General features: G+C 36.2%; 1 non-coding gene across 1 annotated transcript; it reads right to left on the reverse strand.

The window, feature by feature from the left end:
- Positions 1–2,357: 2,357 nt before the first annotated feature.
- Positions 2,358–2,496, reverse strand: LOC123834912 (U4 spliceosomal RNA). Its single transcript, XR_006788509.1, has one exon. It is a non-coding gene; the product is annotated as a U4 spliceosomal RNA (small nuclear RNA).
- Between the last annotated feature and the right edge of the window lie 4,681 nt (positions 2,497–7,177).

The following is a 7,177-nucleotide window of genomic DNA, read 5'->3' on the forward strand; positions in this document are numbered from 1 at the left end:
GCAGATGACATGATATTCTATATAAAAAACCATAAAGATTCCACCAAAAAATTACTAGAACTGATAAATGAATTTAATAAAGTCACAGGACACAAAATTAATATGTAGAAATCTGTTGCATTTCTATAGAATAATAATGAAGTAGCAGAAAAAGAAATTAAGAATGCAATTCCATTTACAATTGTACCAAAAAGAATAAAATATCTAGGCATAAACTTAACAAAGGAGGTAAAAGACCTATACTCCAAGAAGTGTAAAACACCTATGAAAGAAACTGAAGATAACACAAACAAATGTAAAGATATTCCATGCTCATGAAACCAACATTGTTAAAATATCCATACTACCTGAGCCAATCTACAGATTTAATGCAATCCTAGTAAAAATATCAATAACATTTTTCACAGAGCTAGAACAAATAATCCTAAAATTTTCATGGAACGACAGGTTTGTAAAGGCAAAGCAATCTTGGAAAAGAAGAACAAAACTAGAAGTATCACAATCCCAGATTTCAAGATATATTGCAAAGCTGCAAAATGGTGTTGGCATAAAAATAGACACACAAATCAATGGAACAGAATAGTGAGTCCAGAAATAAACCCATACTTACATGGTCAATTAATCTACAACAAAGGAGGCAAGAATGTATGATGGGGAAAAGACAGTCTCTTCAACAAATGGTGTTAGGAAAACTGGACAAAATGCAAAACTCATTCATGCAACAGAATGAAACTGGACCACTTTCTTATACTCTACACAAAAATAAACTGAAAATGGATTAAATTTCTAAATGTGAGCCCTAAAACCATAAAATTCCTAGAAGAAAACAAAGCCACTAATTTCTTTGACATTGGCCATAGAAATATTTTTCTACCTGTGTCTCCTCTGGCAAGAGAAACAAAAGTAAAATTAAACTATTAGGACTATATCAAAAGGAAAATTTTTTCACAGCAAAGGAAACCATCAATAAAACTTTATAAGGCAACCAATTGAGTGGGAGAAGAAATTTGCAAATGATATATCCAATAAAGGGTTAATATCCAAAATGTATAAAGAACTTATATGACAGCACCAAAAAAAAAAAAAAAAAAGAAAAAGAAAAGAAAAAAGAAAAAAAAAACCCCCACAAATAATCCACAGAGAGGAGAGGAAGATGGCCATGGAATAGGAGAACCTTAGGCTTATCTCATCCCATGAACACAACTAGGTAACTATCAAATCATCCTAAATACCCCAGAAGATGACCTGAAGATGAACAGAAGAAATTCCACAAAGAAAGGGAGACAAGAGGCCACTGAGGAAGAAAGGAAGTGCACAGATGTGGTTTAGGGGAGAAACTGAAGTGTTGCAAGAGGAGAGGGAGCTGTGGTCATGGAGAAGGGTGAGAGAAAGAGAGGGGTACACAGGGGAATGCACAAGGAGAACATTTTCCCAAAGCCATTGACCTGAAAATTGAGAGGGGCTGAATTTCATGAGTTCTTGCAACCAGCGGGGCTTAAAGCCTGGAGTTTTAAAAGTCAGTGAGCTTGGCTGGGATAAAGCCTTGAGGGCAGTGCCCTGCTCCTAGAGAGAAGTCAGGCAAACAACCTGGGGACAGATAGTGTGAAAACAGTGATCTGAAAAATGCCTGGGGCACATAGTGGGGAGATTGTTCACTCCTCTTAGAGTGTGTCCCTGAGAAGCAGCATTCATGGAGATGCTTCTCCAGGAACTAAGGAGCTGTCTGGAAACTTTTCCTTCCCTGCCCCTCAGCTTAAACACAGAGCTACCTGAGGGAAATCAGTTCAGCACCAACACTGGTTGCCTAACTTGCTTACACCAAGCCCCACCACTTGTGCTCTGGTCGGGCTGTCCTGCTCAGTCAAGTTTGCCTCAGTCCCATTGTGGTGAGGCCCTCCCCAAGAAGACCAGCACAAACCCCTCCCCACACTGCTTCTCCAGACCAGAGAGCTCTGCAGGATCTCAGTTCTTGGATTTGGTGTCAGATCTCATTTCACAAGCAGACCAGAGCACACCTAGTTAAAACACACCACGTTCAGGCCAGGAACCAAACAGTGCCCAACAGCAGATGAGCGGAGTCTCTGCAGATGCCTGACCTGAAGGATACAAAATACGACAGCAGAGCATATGTGGTACACAACAGAGACACTCCCTGAAACACCAGGCCCTGGGCACTACTTGACGTCTCCTACGTTAGGCTATTACTTTCAGGAGCAGGAGACATAACAGTCTTTTCTAACACAGAGAAGAAGGCAGAGACTTAGACAAAATGCCAAGATGGAGGAATTAATCCCAAATGAAAAAAACAAGATAAGACCATGGCTAGAGATCTAAGTGAAATATATATATATAATATATATATATATATAATATATATAATATATATAATATATATATGTAACATGCCTGATGGAGAATTTGGGAAAAGTTTTCAATTAGCAATAATCACGCCTCGGATAAACCTCATTGGCTACGATACTGCCACTGCGCAAAGCTCCTGATGGAGAATTTAAAGCAACAATCATAAATATATGCACTGGGCTTGAGAAAACAATAAAAGACATCAGTGAGACCCTTACCACAGAGATAAAAGAGTTAAAAAATAATCAATCATAGATGAAGAATGCAACAAATGAATTTGGAAACAGGTTTGATGTAATGCATAGCAGGCTGGAAGAAACAGAGGAATGAATTAGTGACCTAGAAAACAAAATAATGGAAAATAATGAAGCTGAACAAAGGAAAGAAAGAAGAATTACGCAACATATGACTAGACTTAGGGAACTCAGTGACCCCATCAAACATAATAATATTCATGTTATAGAAGTCCCAGAGGAGGAAGAGAGAGAAAAGGGGGCAGAAAATTTATTTGAGGAAATAATAGCTGAAAACTTCCCTAATCTGGGGAAGGAAACAGACATCCAGATCCAGGAGGCACAGAGAACTCCTATCAAAATCAACAAAAGCAGGCCAACACCAAGATACATTGTAATTAAATTTGCAAAATATAGTGGAAAAAAAAGTCTTAAAAGGAGCAAGACAAAAGGAATCCTTAACTTTCAAAGGATACATGCAGCCTGATATTTATAGCAGCATTATTTGCTATAGCCAAATTATGGAAACAGCCCAAATGTCCAGCAATAGATAAATGGACAAGGAAGATGTCATATATATGTGTATACACACACACACACACACACAAGGAAATATTACTCAGCCATAAAAAGAATGAAATCTCTCCATTTGTGTGATGTGAACAGAGCTAGAGAGTATTATGCTAAGCGAAATAAGTCAGTCAGAGAAAGTCAAATACCATATGATCTCACTCATATGTGGAATTTAAGAAACAAAACAAATGAGCAAAGGAAAAAAAAAAAAAGGAGAGAGAGAGAGGCACAATAAGAAACAAATTCTTAACTATAGAGAACAAAATGATGGTTACCAGAGGGGAGGTGGATATGGGGATGGGTTAAATAGGTGATGGGGTTTAAGGAGTGCACTTGTGATGAGCACAGGATGTTATATGGAAGTGTTAAATTACTATATTGTACACCTGAAACTAATATATCACTATATGTTAACTAACTGAAATAAAATAAAAACTTAAAAAATGCACAGAGGACATGAATAGACCTTTTTCCAAAGAAGATGGCTGACAGACACATGAAAAGATGTTCAATATCACTAATCATCAGGGAAATGCAAATCAAAACCACAATGAGCATTTCCCTATCAAAATGGCTAAAATAAAAAACAAGAAATAACAAGTTTTTATGAGCATGGGGAGTAAAGAAATCCTTGTGCACTGTTGGTAGGAATATAAACTGGTGCTGCCACTGTGGAAAGCAATATGGAGGTTCATCAAAAAAATTAAAAATAGAATTACTGTATGATCAAGTAATTCCACTACTGGGTTTTTATCCAAAGAAAACAAAACACTAATTTGAGAAGATATATGCACCTGTATGTTTACTGCAGCATTATTTCAATAGCCAAGATATGGAAGCACAATGTCCCTCCATAGATGAATGGATGAAGAAGATGTGGTGTAAATATAAACAGTGGAATATTATTCAACAACAAAAGACTGAAAAAAGAATTTTAGAAACATTTTTTCCTGTCCTTATGTGTTATCTGACTTTGCCATCCTTAATGCAAATCTTACGTTGGCTTGTTTTTAGGCAGAGTTCAAGAATAGAAGAACAGATGTTTAAACCTCTATTGCTTATAGTAGCAATTAAATAATTAAGTTATTGCTGCCTTTCAGTTCTAGAAAAAACAGTTTTTCAGTAATGAAGTTTAAAGAACAACTGAGAAAGTCTTCTCATCATAAAATATTTTGTTTTTTATGTCATCCAAAAAAGATTATTCAAAGAGAAAAAATATTAACTTTAATAACAATAGGAGTTATATATAAAATGAGGAACACTTGAAAAACTAGACAAACTAAGAATATATTTTTTTGTCACCAAAATATCAAATGAGAAAACTGTGTTCTATTGAACTTTAAATCCTATCCATCCAAACAAATTCTATAAAAATATGATATTCTGCAACTCAATGACAGATTATTATGCGACCTGGGAATAGAAGGCAATTTTTTTCTGGGAACAATTTTTCTGCATAAAAGTTGCATAAATCCTAGCTATCCATGAAATAGCTATTGTGTGTCCTCTTTGTCTTTTCATTTTATGGGCTATTCTGGCTTGTGGAACTACATACTATGTTTTATTTCTTTAAGCAAATGTTTGCCCATTTTTTAAAAAACCTTCTGAAGAATGAATGAATTTAATAAGGTGGGCATTTCGTTTAAAGGTATACTATTGACAGTGTGGAAAATATATTTAGCAATTTTCCCTTAGACGTGTGCTCCTCTTAGTGACATAGATGCTCTTTGCTAAATGAAAGGTAACACATAGCTTCCATTCTGGTATTTACTGGATTTTTTTGTTTAAAAGGCAGAAATCCACAAAATTGATTTCATAATGAAATGTAACCTAAAACTGCCTGTGCATTGTATGCAAGTTTAAGTATCTTTTCTTTTTGAAAGTCATTAATTTGTACTTTCATTTTTTTTTTTAAGGTTTTATTTATTCACTTGAGACACAGAGATACAGAGAGGGAGAGAGAGAGCATGAGCAGGGAGAGAGGGAGAGGGAGAGGGAGAAGCAGGCTCCCTGCTGAGCCAGGAGCCTGATGTGGGGCTCGATCCCAGGACCCTGGGATCATGACCTGAGCCAAAGACAGACGCTTAACCATCTGAGCCACCCAGGCACCCCAGCCTGTACTTTCGTCTTGGTACAAATAGAACTTTTAACGCATGGGGACTCATGGGAAGCCTTGTAAATTATTAATTTTGAAAGAAAAAAATTTGTATGTGTAGATGAATAGCAAAAAATGTGGTAATGAAATAAACTCCATCAGAAAATCAGAAATTTAAAAAAATGATGGTAGTGTAGTCAGAGACTTTGAATTCTAGCAAACTCAAACTTCTTTATTCTATACTAGTTGTAATATTATACCTTATGGTCATATTCTATTAGGTCACATTCTGTAGTTCCTGGTACATAATAGAGGCTCAATATACAATTGTCAAATAATTTCAAATAATCTATTGAAAAAGAATGAAATGCAAGTCCTTAAGCCTATTTTCCTGTGAGGAAAGCAGTACTCAGTGCACCTTGTAACATATTTGGCCCCCTAAGTGATTTGCAACTTTACCCTTTTCTTTAATAAGAATCTTACTTGTGTGGGGCTCCTGGGTGGCTAAGTTGGTTGAGTGTGGGACTCTTGTTTTTGGCTCAGGTCATGATCTCAGGGTCTTGAGATGGAGCCCTGCATGGGGTTCCGTGCTCAGTGGGGAGTCTGTTTGAGATTCTCTCTCCCTCTTCTTCTGCCCCTCCACCCCTCCTGGGACTCTCCTTCTCTCCAAAATCAATCAGTCATTCAATCAATTAATCTTAAAAAAAAGAATCTTACTTGTGTAAAAATAATACAAAGAATTCCTATGGACTTGTTACCTTCTTTTCCGCAATGGTAACATCTTGTGAAACTATAGCACAATGCCACAACCAGGATACTGGTATTGGTACTGCAGTCAAGATACAGAATATTTCCATCCCCACAAAGCCTCTCATGCTGCCCTTCTATCACTATACCCACTTTACCCTCATAGTCACTCCTCATCTGACACCTTGACAACCCCTAATCTGCCCTCCTTTCTATAATTTTGTGATTTCAAAGAGTACTTTATTAACACAATTGTACACTATATATCCTCTGTCTCTTTTACTTAGCATGATTCCCTGGAGATTTGCCATGTTGTTGTTTGTATCAATAGTTTATTCCTTTTTATTACTGAATAATTTTTCAGAGTGTGGATGTGCCGCAGTTTGTCTAAACACACATCCATTGAAGGACATCTGTGTTGTTTCTAGTTTTTTACTATTACGACTAGGCAGCTATAAATATCCATGTGTACAGGCTTTTTCTGTCAACATTAGTTTTCATTTCTTTAAAATAAATGCCCAGGAGGGCAATAGTTGTATAGTATGGTAATGACATGTTTAGATTTTTAAGTAATTTCTATTTTCCAGAGTAGCTATACCAATTTACATCCCAACTGCAGTGTATGAGTCATAGAGTTGCTGTGCATTCATGTCAGCATTTGGCATTGTCAGTATTTTTTATTTTTGTCATTTTGATACATATGTAGTGATATCCCATTGAGGATTTAATTAGCATTTCCCTAAGGGCTAATGATGTTAAGCATCTTTTCATTTGCTTACTTCACATCTGTATATCCTCTTTTATGAAATAACTATTCACATATTTCTAATTGGATTTTTCTAACTGGGGAATGTGTGGGGTTTTTTACTGTGCATTTTGAGGGTTTATTATATATTCTAAATTCTAGTCCTTTGTGAGATATGTGCTTTGCAAATATTCTCGCTCAGTCTGTAAGTTTCTCTTTCCTTCCTCTTAGTAAAGTCTTTCACAGAACAATTTTGTGCAATTCCAGTTCATCAATTTTTTCTTTTTTTTTAAGATCTTATTTTTAAGTAATCTCTACACCCAATGTGGGGCTTGAATTTACAACCCTGAGATCAAGAGTCACGTTCTCTACCAACTGAGCCAGCCAGGTGCCAAGTTCATCGTTTTTTTCTTTTATAGATTA

The sequence above is a fragment of the Mirounga angustirostris genome, unplaced genomic scaffold, assembly GCF_029215605.1.
Source record: "Mirounga angustirostris isolate CCGP_5_RB_7025 unplaced genomic scaffold, mMirAng1.0.hap1 SCAF_1, whole genome shotgun sequence".
NCBI classification, from domain to species: Eukaryota; Metazoa; Chordata; class Mammalia; order Carnivora; family Phocidae; genus Mirounga; species Mirounga angustirostris.